Consider the following 19,599-nt stretch of genomic DNA (forward strand, 5'->3'; position numbering starts at 1 on the left):
AGTTAGTATTTCTCATCTGACAAAAAGCATTCAAACAATTTTGAAGCTTTCTGTGAAGTTAGTATAAAATAGCAGTGCCTAGAATAGCACACCATTATTAATTCTGAAATTGTTTCAAAGTCCCCCTTTTCCTCCCACTCCACACATTACATAGACACAGTTACTGTTATTTTTATGCTTAACTCCCAGTAACTCTGAAAATGAACAATGAAGTATGCTCATATAATGCTATCAAGAAAAAATACATACATTACTGAATTCTGCTTCAGTTACACAGGTCTAGAGCATGTTCCTTAGCTTTGGGGCTGAAACTCTTTCAAATGAAGGTAATTGGTAAAGCAGTCCTTTAACTTTTTCAGTATTTGAAAATACAGGAATCACTTTAACAAATTTCTATTGACTGTCTTGCATGAAATACTGCACAATCATCAGCTTTTCACAGGAGCAGATGTAAAGCTATAGACTTTTGTCCAAGCCTGTCAAATAATTGTGGTCATCTTGTAAATGACAAAAGGTTGCTTTTACCCGAGAGTTCTTGCCGTGATGTTGCTGTGTGTCCTGCTGACACAAAGCTGGTGGGAGTGAGGTATTGCTGCCCCTTGTAGTGCCGCCGGGTTCACTCTGGCCAGGGGAAGGTGTGAATGCTGGAGGAGCCCCTTGGGTATATCTATTTCCTGGGATGCGTACCCTCGTGTGGCAGGCTGCGGGCATTGCATCGGCACGGGAAAGGCGAGCCTTGGGAAGCCTCAACGGGCGTTTGCCTCTACGATGGCAAAATTCAGCCTGATTACATGTTATATCTCTAAAGGAAGGGTCGGCTGCCAGAGAAAGGGAAGAAACTGCGCAATCACTCCCCTGTTTCTTTCCATGAGCTGGAATGGGAACGAGTATAGCAGAATTTCACCTGGTGAGTTTTTTTGTTTTCCCCAGATATTTGGGAATGGTCATCTGGGATGGTACTAATAACGAGTCAAAACAACTCAGCTTCCCACAGGAAAACGTATTTGTGCTTATGCCTGTGAATCAAATTAATTTCACTTACCATGAGTCAAATATGAATCATGATGGATATGCATAAATCATGACTGTCTTGTGATTATTTTCTCTTTTTCTCTTTCTGAAAGCCCTGTGTATATGCTTGACTACTTTTTTTTTTTGGTGGTATATCAATATATTTTAACCTGTCATTACCTGTTCATTTTTGAACACAAATATATTTCTTTAGCGTGTATATTATCATATTATCCTTAATATCTTTATCCTATGACTGTTCATAACTTGCCATTTATACTACCTAATGTATGCTAGGTATGTTGGGAAGGGTCGAGGCACAATTTTGGCCTAAGCTAGCATGGGGCTGGGCATTGCAAAAATAAGATTATAAAGTATTTCAGTCACCACTTGGAATACAAGTGTATTTACTCACACTGGATTTCATAATGTGCATTCCTTCTTAAGGAGCTGGGAAAACACCACAGTCATATCTCTGTTAGGAAACAAAGGTGGGTCAAAGCTAACATGACCAACAAGCCTGAAGGAGAGGATAAGAGAAGAATAAACATGATCGTTTTGCGCTCGTGTTTTATGAAATCACAGAATTCATCGTTAAGGGGTCGGAAGGAACCTTAAAGATCACCTAGTCCCAAATCCTCCTGCCATGGATAGGGACACCTCCCACTAGACCAGGTTGCTCAAGGCCTTATCCAGCCCGGCCTTGAACACTGCCAGGGTTGGGACATCCACAACTTCCCTGGGCAACTTGTTTCAGTTTTTCACCACCCCCAATGTAAATAAATTCTTCCTTATATCTAACCTGTTTCCCCTCTTTCAATTTGTACCCATTACTCCTTGTCCTATCACTACAAAATGAAATTAATATGGATGTCACTAAGGAGAGGTTTGTGTTGACATTCTTAATGTGTGGCAATGGCAGCCTTATTTAACTCTCACTAAGTAACGTCCTGTTGGCTAAATTTCACTTTTTTCTCATAGACATTTCAAAATTCAGTTTGCCATTATTAAGGAATCTGGGTTTTACTGGAGCTATTTTACTGACAAATACCTGATTTTAAAATGTGTCTGACTAATTAAATTGAGTCTTAATGACAACACAGTATTTTCAAATTTTGTACTGTTCCAGGACTGGATAATCACACTGCTGTTTTTTCACAGTCTGACAATGTAATGGTGGTAATCACAGACTGGGACTGAGATGACTGTATATTTTTGTTAAATCATAGGTCTGTCCTCACTGATTGGGGCCAGGTGATCATTTCTTGTAACATCCTCTATGTATCACAGGCCATTATATTACTACCATCTCCTGGATTAAGTCTGAAAAGTACCCAACTTGATTTCAGGACATAATGATGCATTTAGCTTCAGTTTCTCATGTTGCATGGTGTCTGGAGTTGGACACAAAATCAGCAGAGTACTGTCATATCTAAATGCCATGATGCCATGATCTGATTAGAGATCCCTGGGCTAGTTTTGAGCAACCTGGCATGTGTTCACTATGTAGGGCAGCCTGATGCTGAAGTATGAGCTCAGAATCCAGAAGCAATCGAGAAGAAGATGACACACGATGCAAATAATCCTTGTATCTCAGCTGGGCTTGTTTGCACTGTGCTGCTGTGGTTGTATGACTTCTCACCACTACCTTGACAAACACTGCCTAGTGCCAGGGCCAGTGCTGCAGCATGGCCATGTTTTTCTGCTCTAGAGTATTTTCTCCAATCTTGAATAATTTCTTTCACTCTTGCCTGCACTGCATACAAGCATGCGTCTGAACTTTGTTAACTGTACTCTAACACCAGTATTATCACTACCAGATCCACTACCTTGTATTCTTTTTCTAGTATTACTCAGAGATATTTTTCAGATTTACTACTTTACTGATTCATTTAGTTGTGGCTGAATAGGTTGTGTTCATTGTTTCTAGATGTAAAAAATTACATTTTGCCAAGTTGAATTGTGCTTTTGAGATTTGGCTTCCACACAGCCCTGCTAATGCCCTCTCCCCAATTTGTTAACCGTTTCATGATCTTTTTAATACGCACTTTATTGATACTATTGATATTTTGTCATGTTGTGAAACATCAAATACCTGTGTAGATTACATCTGGTTAGTTATTTTAATTCATCAAAGCTTATGCTCTTAAGAAATGCAATTAGATTTGCTTGACGAAAGTATTTCCCGTATACCATGTTGAGTGACATCAATTAGGTTCCCTCAATTCTTAATCAATTAAATCACATACTAGCTCCTCCTTGAATTTATCCAGGAGTGAGGTCATGCAAAATTATGCTCTTTTTGAGTCCTTCTCTTTTTCTGTTTTGCAAACACTTCTTACGAAGAAACCCATAATAGACAGTGTGTTTGTATGCAGCAGCTGGGCAGTTGAGAATGCATTAATTAGTATATTACAGCAGCGGCACATTACTTATTATGCCATCATCAGAGAACACAATTAAGTTATTGTAGAGTTGCTATGGTTTCCAAAGGAGGTACAGTGCAGACTAATTACCTCAAGATGCCAGATGGTGCTGAATAATTCCTGAGCAAATGCCTCATCACCTCTGTCTCTCCACATTTGTATAGTAAACAAAACATGGATAAAAGAGAGGCTGAGAATGTAGTGATTTCCCTTTATAGGTCTCCACAGGTTTGTGTTTGCCCTGAGCATATTTAAATTCTTCAGATTTTATTGTTTAATTTTCTCGCATCTGTGCAAAGATTTTAATGAATGAACTGAAAACAAGCATGCAAGAAAACTCTGCTGCTGGACATCTTGACTCCAAATGCTTTGTCTGCACTACACCTGCAATTTTGGTATTGTCTATTGTGGCTACCCTGAGAACATGCCAAATAGAAAGATACTTTATCCTGTCCACAGGGCAAGTAAGCTCTAACAGACACTTTAAGCACTGTCTACATCTAAGATTTCCCTTTAGCCTAAAAACTTTGTGAACTATGGGGGCATCCTACACTGCAGCAATGCCGATGAACATTTATTTGGACTTTAACCCTATAGGGTGCTCCACATAGCAGTGTACATGCAATTGTTGGGAATCAAAAAAATTGCAAAGCTTAAAGACAGCTAAGTTTGAGGCCACTCACTCTTAAAGACAAGGCTTTCTTGTAGATCTGTCTATTCCTGATTGCATGGCTGCTTTCTTTTCTCTTTCAGTGATCATAGGTTAGTTGGGTGCCTAAAAATCTTCCATTATACAACCTGAGGGGCAGATAAATAGCTCCAGGTCTGCACATGTAGTAAGTACCAAACTATAATTTTACCATCAAGGGATGCAGCAAAATATGAGACCACTGTACAATACAGGTCCACTACACTCAAAGGTGAAGAGTACTAAGATATGTCTTCAAGCAAAGGATCTGGTCCACCTCTGATACATAAGGAAGAGTTTGGTCAAAAGAGGCGCAATAGTGGCAAATACGTGGTTCTGGAAATAAAGTAAATTAGAATAAGGTGTCGTATCAGGTAAGGAACACAGAAGGGGGTGAATCTTCTGATGCTAGGAGCATAGATGTCTACAAACAGTGAAGCTGACTTGCGAACTGAGATTCTGGCTCATCTTCTGGGGTGTTGGAGGGAGCTTGCTTAGACAACCCACTGAGCTTTCCTTCAGGTATATGTTCTGAAAGACTAGATGTTGGGCATGGTAAAGATATATGGACTTGCAGTTAGGTACTAAGTGGTGGTGGGAGGAAAGTGTGATAGAGCTCTAATTCAATAGTAGTTGTGTGTGTTTCATAATGCTTGAGTGATAACAGCTGTGTAATTGTATGCAATAATTATGCAAAATTATGTCACTGAATTAGTAGAAGTTATATGCTTATTATTTAATTATATTATTAGGCAATTACTTTCATAATAGTGTATTGCTTAATCACTAAATGCTTAATCATTATTTCAATATTATATATTTCAAGCCTGCAGGTTAGAGGTTGTGAGTTAGACTCATGAAGCAACAGCGTCCAAAGGAAAACATACTTAAACTGGCAAAGATTTAAATATCAACTCCTACTTTGCAGTGTTGGACCTTAGGTAAAAAATTACTATCTGCCTTGTCAGATTGTTTGAATATTTAAACAAGAAACTAGTTTAATCAATGGGCATTGCAGTCATTGCCTCAGTTCAAGCACCATTTGAAAATGTATTTTACTTTCTTATTCCTGCATAAATTTTGGTTGATTCTTGATTCCAGCAAAGGAAACAATAATTGAAATGCCCAGATCAAGTGAAATATTACACTTCTCCCCTTAAAATACTAGCTTCTTAGAAACACTGAAGACAGATAGCTTTCTCAGGTCTAACTGTGAAAGAAAGCACTGTTAAAGTATCAGCCAGTTCACTTTGTCGATATGTATGTTTCCCAAGATAACACATTCAGCTGTCCAGTTAGTTTGAGGATAATACATATAATGCTGGTGTAATAAAATTATTTCATTACAGGAGCCAGAGAGGTATGAAATCACTTCTTTCATTACAACACCTATTGATCATGAAACAGCAAATTGCATAGTTTGATAATTTGTTGGGAAATGACTTGGTTGTAATCTATCTTGTTCTGGTCAGAGGAACTATATATTTCTTGTATATAGCTAATAAACCAGGACTCACTGAAAACAAATACTTATACTTCTGAAAGTTTACAAGTCAGATATTCTAAATAATAATTTTATTTTACTGTAAAAAGCAATGGAGAGATTCAGCTCCTCCAAGGAAGGAAGGATCAACAAAAGAGATCAGACTTGGAAGGCAGGCGAAGCAGTGAGGCTTGAGTGGTGGGGAAGCAGACTGAGCAGGAGATCAGAGCAATCGAGAAAAAAAAAGGACTGTGAAAACTTTGCTCAATATGCAAACATTTCTGCCCTGATTACTCTATTTGCCATGAATTTTGAATTTGATTAAAAGGCTTTCAGATAATTTGTCATAATAAAATATTTTCTCCTAAGGAAAGCATTGCATACAAAAGTAGTGGAAATTATTATACCAATTAATATATTTCTCACTCTGCTTTATTTTCTAGTTAATTGTGCTGTAAAGTTAGAGAAAAATGTTTCAATCTGGGACAGGTTTGGACAGAGAAAGGGAGGTGCAAGGACTGCAAAATAACACTGAAACTCACATAGAAATAGTTTGTGAAATTGAACAACATATGCCAAAGAAGACGTGATACAGACATATATAGACATGAAATACATCAATATATGTTTCTTAAAAATGAAAGATCACCAGCATTATTAATTTACTTGGTGTAAAGTGACACTCACTTGATTCCCTCTGATGGCACCAAATTCAATTACTGTGCACCAAGGAAACCTGCCAGCTCTTGAAATCAGTTATCTTGTGTGCTGGTTAGTATAGTATTATGAAATAAGGGCTACAACTATACTTCACAGGGAGGAAACAATTTTCGTTTTCTTCCAAAAAGAAAAAAACAAGACACATTCAGGCATTTCATTCCAGTGAGTGTGCACGTGTGTACATCTACTCCAGCTGTAGTCACAGACGACCAAAACTGGGACTTAAACTTCATGTTTATTCAAATCAATTATTTATAAGTATTTTATTGCACATATGTATTTTCAGTAATACAGTCATGGTAATACTGTAAGTGATATTATCACACTATATGCCTACTTTTATCCCACAATAAGCATTTTTTCATGTCTATGATACATATCATATGATAAGTAGTGTCCTAAGTAACAGAAATATATATAATCAAAAGTGTACAAAATTCTAATGTATTCAGCTTTGATTAAAGTATTCTTTGTATAATTGTGGGCATAATATGTATGAAGATTAACATCCTCGACTGTCAGAAAAAAAATCAATCTGTATTACATGAACAAATAATGGTAATGCAGAGCTCATAAAAACATGGAAAGGTATTCTGTGAGAATTTCTTGATTTTTGCTCCAAATTTGAAAAATTGTGTTTTTTAAAAAGCAGTATTTTAATGCAATCTCTAAGCAAATACATTGTTAAAGCTGTAGCTGAGATTCCAAAACCAAAGAACCCTGCCCTTACTGCTTCTGACAGGAACTTTATCCCATTTACTCATGCAGATTATTACTTGTTTCCCTCCTACACTCTGTGTTGCTCTGCACTGTCAAGCTGCCAAAGGGAGAGAGCAGAAAAAGCCCCCACCTCACCACTTGACCCTCTCTTGACTCAGGGAGGCTTTAACCTTGTGCCTTACTGTGTGCTTTTGGTATTTTTAAAGGAAAGGAGTGAAACAACAAAAATAAAATTTGGTAGGTGGTCTAGAGTCTTTTTTTATCAAGAAAGAGTGGTCCAACCATAGTGGCCATAGTGGGCCAGATCAGGTCAATGCTGTATAGTACCATGCTTGCTGGTGGTCTGCCTTTAAGATGCTCGGATACTCCATCTGCTATTATTATGAGACTTAGGTCTGTACAGGAGGACTGAAGTGCCTAAATATTATTGAGGGTCTGAGAGATGGCATATTTGATTACTTCAAAGATCAGAGTGCTTTTTCCATTAGCTGCTGGCATCCATGTTGTGTTTACATCAACCTTCACAAGCCTCATCTACCCTTGTAGGGGGGCAACATGAGCATCCCTCTGAGAAAGGTCTGTGTTGACCTGGTCTGTAATGAAGTATCAAAACGCTATCACTAAGATGCCAGGTAGGGCAATTAAGGCCATATGAACTATAGATAGTTCTGTAGTCAGCATCTGTAAAGAAATTCACCGCTGAGGTCACTCTAAATCACAAGTCCTCCCACAGTAAGGGGTGACAACTTGTTTGCCAGCTGTTCTCTGGTTAAGCAATGTGGATAACTGATAAATGCTTTAGCACCACCAAGGTTAGGTGCTTATACATGGCAGTAATAGGGACTTGGTAAGAATTGTTCATAGAAATCCATGTAAGCAGGTGGCTGATGGATTGTCAGATGCCAGGTGTTGAGATCTCATCTCACTGAAGAGAACTTCTGATGTGAGTTAATGACTATATCTTTTGCTAGCCTATCCTTACATGATAGACTATACTGAGGATGTTAATGAAAAATGCAAGGTGCTGTATGCACCTTGTCGCACCTCACCCTAAGAGACTAGATTTGGCAATTCTTACAAATCTCCTGTATCACAATAACTGGTGATCTTCAGCAAAAGAGAGAAAAAAGTGATTACTCAAAATCTGACTGAACATGGTCCTAAGCAATTGTACAACTATTCCAGTAAAAAGATTGCATGAAGATCTCAGCTTCCCGGAAAAATGTGATTGAGCTCTATGTTGTTGCAAGGGAATGTTTGAAAATAATGAAGGAATGCAATAACAGGATCAGGATCAAAGAGAAAAGAAATATGCACATTTGAAAAATTGTACAATATTTACCCAGTCTTGTCACTCACTGCGATATTCTTAAATGATCTGATCTCCGTGCTAGAGCTAAACCACCAAAATACTTCACTTATTAAAAAGGAATCTTCATCTGCTCAGCTGATTTAGCTTTCATCCAGGTTATTGTTGCTGAAAATAAACAAAGCCTGCTGCAGAAAAATGAGAATCTGCCCCTCGAAATGTAAGACACAGAAAGATTTGTGAGGGTCAGTCTCACAAATTACATGGCCTGGAACTGAAGTGCCAGCAGAAAGGAGATTTTTGCGTCCAATAAATGCATGCCTTTGGAGACCACAATAAAAGGTATTCTAGTGAGAGTGCATGTCTATGAAAATTCATTGCAGTGCCAGACATCTCAGGTGCCTATTTTATCAGGAATCATTATTCTGCTCAGTGTTCCAGGAACAGTTCTGGACAATGCAATAGCTTTTGCACTCAAAGAGCTGAGATTTAGTCACCAGGCATTTAACTGCCAGGCATAAAGGCCACTGCTTGTGAACAGGGTTTGTTTGAGAGTGCGTGTGTGTTGTTAACTTAAAGATTAAGGGTAAAATTTTAAATTAAATATGTTGCAACTTAGTCAATATTTTGGGCTCAGTGTGGGGATGGGAGGTGATGGGGATGTCTGAGTTCCTGGTGAGCTTAGAATTAGGACTGCCACTGAACCTCACCTTTGTGAATACTTACTTCAAATGTAAGAATCTAGTAAAATGAGACTGTGTGTCTGAATTTGCTTCTGATGAATATGCACACACATGAAATAGTCATTTTTATATGTGTTTTCAGCTGAAGGCTGCATCCTTTGGGAATTGATATAATTCAGCAGTCTCTTCAGCTCCATGGAGCAAAGAAATAAGAAATACGAAATAGTAAGCAGTTACAGTAAAACTAGTAAAACTGAAACAAATCAATGCAACACAAAAAGTATTCTGACCAGAAAACCGCTTATAAATGAAGGAATCTCTAATTCAGAGAAAGAATCTTGTAACTAAAAGGTGGAATAAGCATGTGATCAGTAATGATGTGGCTGCCTCCGCTGAAAAGCTTGTACAGGCAGGCTCAGGATGCAGCCCTCAGATATGCCTTTTGGAAACAGTGTTGAATGCTGTTACTGTCCCTCATCTGTGACAAATCCAGGTAGAGCTAGAAAGAGAGAGATTCCAAGAGAGAAGAAAAATATTTCTTTTGTTTTGAATCAGCTTTAAGATAAATCAGAAAAAAAAAAAAGAGATTTAGCATAAAAGCCTGTTGACAAGTCAGTCATTATTTGTAAAGATTTGACCAGGAAGCTTTTAGAGAAATTCACATGTAATTTAGTATTTACTGGAAGAAAAGACATTACAATTTTCCATCCAGTTTCTTTGCCACTTTCTTGACCTGTTGGATCCTATTTTGAGCAGACTGATGCTGCCCCAGGAGCTCTTGAGGTTTTAAGACCCAGGAACCGTTGTGACACTGACAGTTCCTGTGGTGATGTGCTGTCTTCCCCTTTCATTTGCAGTCTGGTTAATGAGCCTGTAAATTGAATTAGCTCAGCCAAAGTGCTCAAAATGCAAGCTGAAATGAAAACAAGATTAGAAGAGTGTATGGGGGGTTACTTGTTTTGGTGCCTTTAGTTTCTTGAGGTATGCAGTAAGACTGAAATAATAATAACATCAACAACAAAAGAATATGTGACTGAAGACATATGATTCATTATATTGTACAAAGCAACCTATTAAACAGTGTTCAAATATTAGAGTACTGGGTACTCAGCTGGTGACTCAGTGTTTCCCAGTTCTAAAAAGCAGTCTCTAAAGTGATTAAGGGTAGCTAAAGGGGAAGACTTCATATTTTTCATTTTTCCCTGGTGCTATGGTATGTGCATATCCTTTTGGACAATGTTTGGCATCTCTTTTTTTTTTTTTTGATAGCAAATGAGTGGCCCAGGGAAGTGACTGCAAATTAGAGTTGTAAATAACTGAATTTATGGTAGCAGCAGTGCACTGAAGTGTGGGAGAAAAGCTGGATCTCACTACATCATTTGTTCCAAGTGGTTTTGAAACAATCAGTGTCAGAAGAAGAAAGCATAATGTCTCCTTCCAAGCTTTTCCTTCCTCTATAGATCAAAAGGTACCCATTTCTCTGTTAGCAAACAGAAAAGGAAGGCCTCCCTCCTCTGTTGGTGATGCCAGTCTAGCCCATTCTGCACCTGCTTGGGGCTGCTGTGTGCCAGCCTCACCCAGAGTCTGGCTGTGACAGAACCTGACATCCCTGCCCCAGTGGCTAAATCACCATCCGAGGCTTCTGTTGGTATAAGGCAGCGATTTCATCCAGCTTCAGTGTGGATTCATCAATCAGTCCAGACAAGAGTTTACTGACATTATTTCCCTGCTCATAGTAAGAGTTTCTCTGAATCAGACTGTGTGATGTGATTCCCAGTCTGGTGGCTGAGATTGACAGAGCCTAAATGACTTAATGATTCACCCTCTTGCAGTTAACTCAGCAATTAAACAGAACAATACCCTGCACTCTGCCTGGTCATCCTCTGTTTGCCTCTAGACTCAGTTATGGTTTACTGTCATATGGAAAAGTCAAACCAGTCTTACCTCTTCTTTGTCCAGTGATGGCTTTTCTGCCTCCAGGTCTCATAAAGATTTGCTTTGGGAAGTCATGACTATTAAATTCTCCCCGGGGGCACACAAGAGAATGTTATGTTTCTCTCATCCTGAAGGCTTTATGAAATAATATCCTGTCCATCTAGGATTGAATACATTTGTATATACATAAATGTTTCCATCGCAAAAACTGATATCCACCTTATCTTAAATTAAAAATAGTACAGCAATCCAGGGATTGGATGACATTTTTTATCAGCTAATGGCTGTATGGGAAATCACATTATATGCAGATTAACTTCCTTATACAGGAGTCAGTCAGATGTTATGTGCAAGACCAGTTGGAAAAAACCCAGCTTCACAAGATTTTGGAGTCTTTTTTTCCATGATCTGAAGACATGGAGAAAAAACAACATATAAGGATTTATCGAGTTTTGAATAAAAGAAACCTGCAGAAAGAATACTAGAGGTAACATTAGCTAGTAACAATGGAACTAAATGAAAATCCTTTATCTTATTTTCATCACTTTTATTCCTATGTGTGAAATGAGACCTAAGCTGCATTATTGTACATTATTATCTCTGGAGTATCTGCTGTCTACTATCACAATAATGATGTGGTTTTCTGGGGAGAAAAAAATGATAGGAAGAAAGCCCTGAATATATTTTTCTCCTGAAATCCATAGGTGCAAAATAATATTCTAAATCACTATTTTTGGCTCAAAAATATATGTCAAAAATACTACCTAGTAGAAAGTTTGAGGAAGGCATGCAAGATCTGTGCTTCAAGTCAGATAGAGGGTTTTGGTAGACACTTGCATGCTCAGCAGCAGAATTTTAATACAGTCTGCAAGCAGTAACCTGTATGTACTACCACAGATAGTACATAGAATAAATCTGACCCAAAAAAGGGCTGCTTATGTGTCATTAACACTGATTCCCTCAAAATTAAAGCCCCAAAATAACTACTTCCCATCCAAAAACTTAAGTTGGATATATACCGAGCCAAAAAAATTTCAGTAATATAAGAATAAAATTTAAGAAAACATAAGCCCACTCACAGTACTTATAAATGCTTTACATTTTTTTAGAATAATCTCTGAGTAATTCTAGTAAAACTATAGAATTAAACCTTTCTTGCCTCCAAGGAACATTTAAGAGATGTGTTTAAATAAGGCCACTCACTAATGAAGTGTTGACAGCTCAGCAGTAGAACTCAGAAGCTGTTAACAGAGCAGAGCAATGCAGGGGGAAGACCACCATATCCAAAATTTAACAATGCAGCATTCAATGATCTACTTGGAGGTTGTCCAGAATACCGAAAGTACATGTAGACCTAACACACCTCCATATAAAAATAGCTATAAGGATTTTTTATCATATACATATGCGTGTGTATATATATATATATATATATATAAAATATGTATTTATGAGTCAAAAGGCGAAAGAAGTTTGATAGTATTTGTTTGAAGTTTTATTTAGCTGATATTATCTAGAGATGCTATCCATAAACATGGATAGTCTGGAAAGCATACCTATGGTACTTAACAACCGGCTATGAATCACATAGGAAGAGCAGCACTAAATTGAATTTCACTAGACTGTTAGTTCTTTCCAATGTAACTAAATGCCAGGTCCCTTTAATCCCTATACTTGTCTTATTTATATTTTTCAACAGGTCCAACACAGAAAGATGGCCCATGTCTCTAGTGGGAACTAAGAGAAATAAATGTATGAGGAATTTCAGGACAGGGTATCTCTGCTGCTGCTGAGTCTGTTTCATGTGGAGGTCAGAGAATGGAAATGACTCTCTGAAGCTTTCATGTTGATTTTTTGTCTTTGTTTGCAATGAAGAGGGACTGTTTGCAATCCCTGAAAATGAGCCTTGAAAACTACCATTAGTCATTTTTCTTGCAAAGAGTAAATATCTTTTAAAGTTCCTGGTTGTTCTGTTGTCATTGAATTGATGATAAATACAGCATGGATACAGGAAAGATATTCTTCCGAGTGAATCAGTGCTTCCTGTAGCAGGTTCTTCTTCCAAATCTTTGGTATTATTTGAATTGTGGCATTTGATGGAGAAGGGCTGTCAAACAAACAACAAAGGTGTTATAAACCACACCAAGATGGGAGACATTTTGACATTTAGGAAGTTTAAGCAGAACTTGCAAGAACTGTGTACAAATATTTTGCTCTACTATTAATATCTTCTAATCTCAATTTTTTTCTTTTGCAACACAGGCTCCCCTGTAGATTCCACTATAAATGACAATAAATCCAATTTGAAATGGGCTTAAACAGGTCATTGTGAAATCATCAGACAGAAAACAACATTTTTGTCTTTATTTTCTCTATAGTTGCTCCACAGCCTAGGAATCCTTTAGCTGGAAGTCACCCTCAGATGTGTTCTGTGCTAGATTCTGGCATCCAGATCTCCTTCCTTGGCTCTTACCTGTTGTGGTTAGTGGGGAGGTGGCTTGGTGGAGAGGTGCACACTCTATTCTCAATCCTACTGTCACCAAAAATCATTCGGAAGAAAGGAAGAAAAGAATCCAAGACTACCTTCTAAGTGATAGTGAGACAAGTATTACTTTATTCTGGCCAGAGAAACGTAGTTTATCATTCCAGCCACATGTGTCCCTTTCAAGGCTTTTCATGTATTTATACATTTTAGCAAATGAAGAAATAAAGGTTCATTGGTTCTAGGTTACACAATTAATTTAATTAGTATTCTAACTTTTATTGGCTAATTTGGTCTGCATTCTTTGGTCCCATTATCCTTCTTCCTTAGGCAGAGAGTCTCCAACTTTCAGGCTGTACTGTCTTTGTTAATCCCCTCTGTGTCTTCTGGTTACTACAACATGTCTTCGAAGGACCATAAATCTAAGGTCCCAGATGTCCACTCTTCAACTCCCTCAAGCTTTGTTTATTAAAGCTTATCAGAACTAGTCCAGAGAAACTCAAAGCTTCAGTGATTTAAAGATCAAACTGACAAGAGGCTGTAAAAAAGAAATCTAGCCACTTGCTACCATTAACTAAAAATTTAGGAAAATTGTGTCATTTCCAGCACTACCCCAAGTAGGACATGTCTTGATTGCATATGAGGCCCCACAAACTGGTGGTATTACTTGGGTAGTTGGAACTTAATGTCTATTTTATTATCTGGCCAGTACATTATGTGAGGGAACAGTCTCGCTGAATGATTACAATGTGCTTTTTTGGTCTCTGATGAATTTGAAATTTTTTTTCCTGATGCATCATATCTATAAAACAATAGTTTTTCATAACAAAGTTGTTCTTTCCTCCACAAATTGCTGCTTTAATGGAAATATTTTTCTCTCATTATTTTTCTGGTTCAACTAGAACGCAGGAGAAAACAGACGAGAGTTCTTAATGGAGCTCAGCGTAGGAATTCAGTCCTATTTCAGACCCTAAGATTTGTGGCCACCAAAAACTTTGGTGGCTAGCTACTGGCTAAAGCTTCTGGAGAGACAGCTAACACTTATAGACATCCTATGATGACCACTTTTACATGACTACAAAAAAATGGAGCTACAAACAATGAATTTTGATACCAGCTGTGTAAGAGAAAAAATAAAAAATGATGCCTGTTATCAGCCATCTGACATGCATGGAGATTTCCAGCCACTATTCTTACTACTATAGTCAGTAGGCTAGAAGTGTTTTCCAGGCTCTCCTGAAGCAAAAGTGGCTTGTGCCTTGTATGACTCAGATATGTAACACATTTAAGAGCTGACCTTTTACTTTGTCCAGAGTAAATAACAAATTAGGTCTTCATCCGAAGCTTAAGTACCACATAATGACAGAAGCTTTTCCTGCACTGCTGCTTCTGTGTTAACTCAGCAGCTTGACTCCTATGGAAATCTACAGTTGGAAAAGCAGAAATGAAAGAACTGTTGAAATGGCTGTGAATTTCAAGTTAAGGATAGTAATTGACTGCCTTTCAAATGCAATGTAGGGCATCTCTCCATAACGATTTTAGAAATGGAGGCTTTCTGCTCACCCTGGCTAAAAGGGTAGCAGAAAGATCCCATATGTCCTCCTGCCTCCTTGTGCACTTGTGTGCATGGCCTAGATACAGATCTCGATTTCCTCATTCATTGAATTCCTTCATTATATAAATTGAAGAAACAGTGCACCTAATTCACTAATGTAAGCAGAAACACAGACACAGAAACCCTGCCATTCTGTCTAACAATTGTTTAGCAGAAGTTAAATGAAATCTACAATTAAAATGAACTGACAGTGTAAAGCTCTTGTCATATGAATAATTAGATATAATAATAGCAACAGAATGCTCTGTCTGTTCTCCTCTGTAGTATTTCTGCTTAGCAGCTGCTACACCTGACAAACAACTGCAGATGCAAGAGTTCCCTGATGGGGACGTGAACGTGCTCTGTGTGTCCTCATGAACTTTACTGCAATTAAAATGTTATTCTGGACCTGCAGAAAAGTAGACAGATGTTTTGCCAACGTAGCAAATGGGAATATTCCTTCTCTGAGCAAGTGGGAAATGCACTAAATCTGCCTCAGCTAGAAACAATTTTACCATTCACTGTTCAAATCATCTGCTTTTGTAATCTCTAAAGCATAGAGCATGTTGTTCACAAACTTTACTGACTTGTAGCGGAGTAAAAAAATTCAATCTACCACATGTGCTTTTACAAACCAAAATACCTGCTCCCGAACAACAGGTGGGGAATCTGGGGCTTTTGAATATCTGGGTTCTGATGACTGCTCTGCTAATTTTGCATTAACAGTTAAAGATTATAGAATATGCTTCTGATTACTACTAGCGTAATGAAGTCAGAGGCAGTCACAAACAGTCTTTGTAGAGTGAAAAAAAATTTAGTATCACAAGACACATCACTCTGAATTCACACCATCTGTCTAATGATGAATGACACCAGTGTGGATGGTATCAAGTCAACCTACAGATTTGCTATATATACATAGTAACCTGCAAATACATCACACAAAATGGTCCTGCATACACTGTGTATCAATCACTTTGTCATAGGGTAAACTGGTCTATTAAAATGATTGTATATTCAGAAATGAAGAAGGCAGTTGTTGATTTCAACCTAGTTTATTTCTTTTTTTGGCATTTGTTTTCTTCGAAAGTCTCATTTTCATGATTCAGGTTTCCTTTTGCTGCTATTTAAATATTACCAATTCTACTAGTTTTTTATACCTTTTATTCTCTGATACATGGGAATGTGATGAGGTACATTTTTTAACAGTAATTTCAAACAGCACACTCTACATTTTGTCAGCAAAATGCAAACAATCTTTGCTGCTTAATACACATCTGGATACTCTTTTAAGCATTTTGCTACAGTTTATTGTTATTGATTTGTGGTTCTTTACTGAGGTGGAGCTGGTAGTATTTCAAACTTGGTGAAATGGAACACCTAGGACAGATTCTCCACTTGTATAAGCTGCTAAAATTGAATTATGCATATGTATGATGAACTCTGACAGCAGCATTTACCTATAAATTAAAGAAATTACATCAGAGTTATAAATGAGACTAGACTTTCCTTCTATTCTCTTCTGCTCTTTTTTTGTCTTCCTGATACAGCTATAAAAGTCTCACTTGGCATAATGTAGTTGCTACTTTAGCTGAATTCAACCCTTTTATTTAAAAAGTATTAAAGATATTGGCTCACCTGACCTAATTTCACTCATTTAAAAGGTAAATATTCGGACTATTCCTCTATTTGTCATGGAAGAAAGATATGATGAGTTGCCTCTGCAGGCACCTCCTTGCATGGAGTGGGAATTCTCAGATGTCTCAGAGTAGATGTTTGTTTTTCAGTTTGCAATGTACGTACCCTGGTGTTCATCCAGTACTTGTTTCTTGATTCTATGTCAAGCAGAACTATCAGAAGTCAATAACTAGCAGAAGCATCATCTTCTTTGTTCCTTTTAACTTAGTGATATATTGAACATGATAAAATCTGAGGATTTTTTTGGCAACCATATTATTTAGCATAACAGTGAGGTAATGGATTGGTCCAGTTCTTTGTGAAATGAATGAGTCAAATAAGAGACGTAATAGCTTATTTCCAAGTGGTTTTGTGTTTGTGTGTCTTTTTTTGTGATTTTTTTTTTTTTTACAGAGTCCTTCTCTGTTCAGGAGACATTTTTTTTCCCTGTGTGCTCTGTCTTTATGGTTGCTGGACACCCTGTCCTCGAATTAATCAATAGCAGAACATTAGAACCAAACTCGGCAGAAATAAAAACTAACAATAGCCAAATGATTCAGGAATAGTAATTTACGGGCAAGAAATATCTCATTACTGCAAAACCCCTTTACATTAATGGATACTACTCATTAAATGAAATAAGCTTTTGAATGAAAAGAAATTTGTGTGAAGAAGCTAAAAATGATAAACACAAATATAAGAGCTGGCAGGGTGCAGAATCCAGCTGCATAAATGGAATTAGTTTAAGCATTGAATACAATTTTAGTCAACAGGAGGGACAGAGGTGCTTAGTCAAGTTCCATTGTTTCTGCTGTTCTTGAGAACATGCACCCAGGAAGATGGTACAAAGATGCGTTTCAGATCTTTGAACTCTCAAATGTCTTATGTCATGAATGTAACTTGTTTAGAGTCTGTATGCTGTTTCCTGCTGGATATGTGCACTTAGCCCCAGAGTCACATGTTTGCTCAGAGAAAGTCTGCAGCTGGAACATCAAGATGAAATCTTATGCATGTATATGCCTCTGTCAAGGGGCACGCTCCACTTTGCATAATTATTTTTCTGCAGAGAACATTGTGCATACAGTTTCTCATTTCTCATAATAAGACATAAAAATATTTCTCAGTAAATAATGGAATTGCCATGAAACTAAACTATGAGCTAGTTTCCTACTAACAGAGAGAAAGATGCTAACAGTATTTGGAGTGTTTTTAAAATGTGATACTGATTAATCCTGTATTTATTCAACACTACATTAACTTTTTAAATCACTCAGGTAGCATCAAATCCTTTGCACTACAGTTTTTGCACTGCCTGCAACAGAAGTAAAATGGTTTCTATGCTAAGGAATATATAGCACCAACTGGAGAAGATAAAAATATTATAAAACTGTTGTGCAAAATATTTTTGTTATAGAAGATCAGAATTTTTAATCTGTGGTAATTCATTGCAAAGGACATGGGTTTTATTATTTAATTAAAAAGTAATATGAACAAAGGCAATTACTGCAGGTTTCCAAGAGGAAATCACTCAGATAATCATGGAAACACTATTAAGTTAGTTAACTTTGTGGTAGGTAATAGACTAAGTAATTTCTCCAGGTATCTTGCAACCCTGTTTGGATAATTCCATAGAAGATACTTTGAAATATTCATCCTTCTGTAGAATGTTCTTCATTCTAAGTTACTTTTTACTAATAATGAACTGTGTTTCTTGTCAAAACTCCTGTGAGCAAGTGGCTATGTCACAGTGTGATTCAGCATCCTCCCCCTAAATTAATTTCACAAGGTGTCTTATAACTTCAATATTAGTACACACTTGGATACTAGATGTTTTTCTTCACTGAAAGATAAGTAGCAATGCATTTTAACTCCTGAAACTTATTATTATTACCTAATATTTTCTGTATTAATAATAGTGGTTATCTCATTTTAGAAAAAAGTGTGGCAACCACTAGTGCTATGAAATGCCACTAATCATTGTGTTTCCATTTTTTGGACAGAAAATGGATAATTTTAGAGTTCAGCCACAGAAACTGTGATTTTAGTTGGGCTGAAGAGCAGTATTTTCATGTCTCTTGTTCAAAATAAAGTCACAGTAACCCCCAACAAATTGCTGAAAAATTTGAGTCTGCATTTCCAAAATCTTGGCCAGAAAGTCCCAGATCCTTGAAGCTCTGCAGCCTCTAGTGACTGCAGGTCAACCCATTCTGGGTTGGCTGTGAATCTGTGGACTCATTTCATGCCCACACCTCTTGGGCAGGTCACAGGCTTCAGGAAGCAATTCAGTATTCATGAGTCTAGAGAGAAAATGAAGCTGTAGAGAGTATATAGGGAATGTTTGTCAGGAAAATGAGAAAGGGATTAAGTTCTTTATGCTGCATTTTCCTTTAAATGAAGAAAATACGGAAATAGCACTGTAAGCAGGAATCATCATGCAAACTCAGAACCAGTTTGGGGTTTTAAGGTTCTACTACATGATATTGAGCAGACATAATCAGAAACCTCAAGTGGGAGTTTGTTATTTTTACATTGAGAGGCAGGTACTGAACACTGTGGCAACCAGTACTTGTGATTTGCTGGGATAGGGCAATGTGCTTCCCCTGTGGAGGAATCCACCTTACCTACTTCTTGGTGTTGATCCTTGTTGCCTCAATTAATTTGCTTTCTCCTACTGCTTGCTCAGATTGCCTTGCCCAGTCCCTTGAGTAAATGACAAAACAGAACATACGCTGTGGTTGCTGTGTGGTGTTAGCTGTGGCTCAGTTTTATTTAATAACACTGTGTTATTCTGTGCAACAAATTGTGACTAATTGCTTCTCTGCTGATCTGCCAGCCTGTGAAAAGGCCTGCATCGAAAACCATCAAGTCAGA

The sequence above is a fragment of the Neopelma chrysocephalum genome, unplaced genomic scaffold (genome assembly GCF_003984885.1).
Source record: "Neopelma chrysocephalum unplaced genomic scaffold, ASM398488v2 Primary Assembly neopelma1_71, whole genome shotgun sequence".
In the NCBI taxonomy this organism is placed as follows: Eukaryota; Metazoa; Chordata; class Aves; order Passeriformes; family Pipridae; genus Neopelma; species Neopelma chrysocephalum.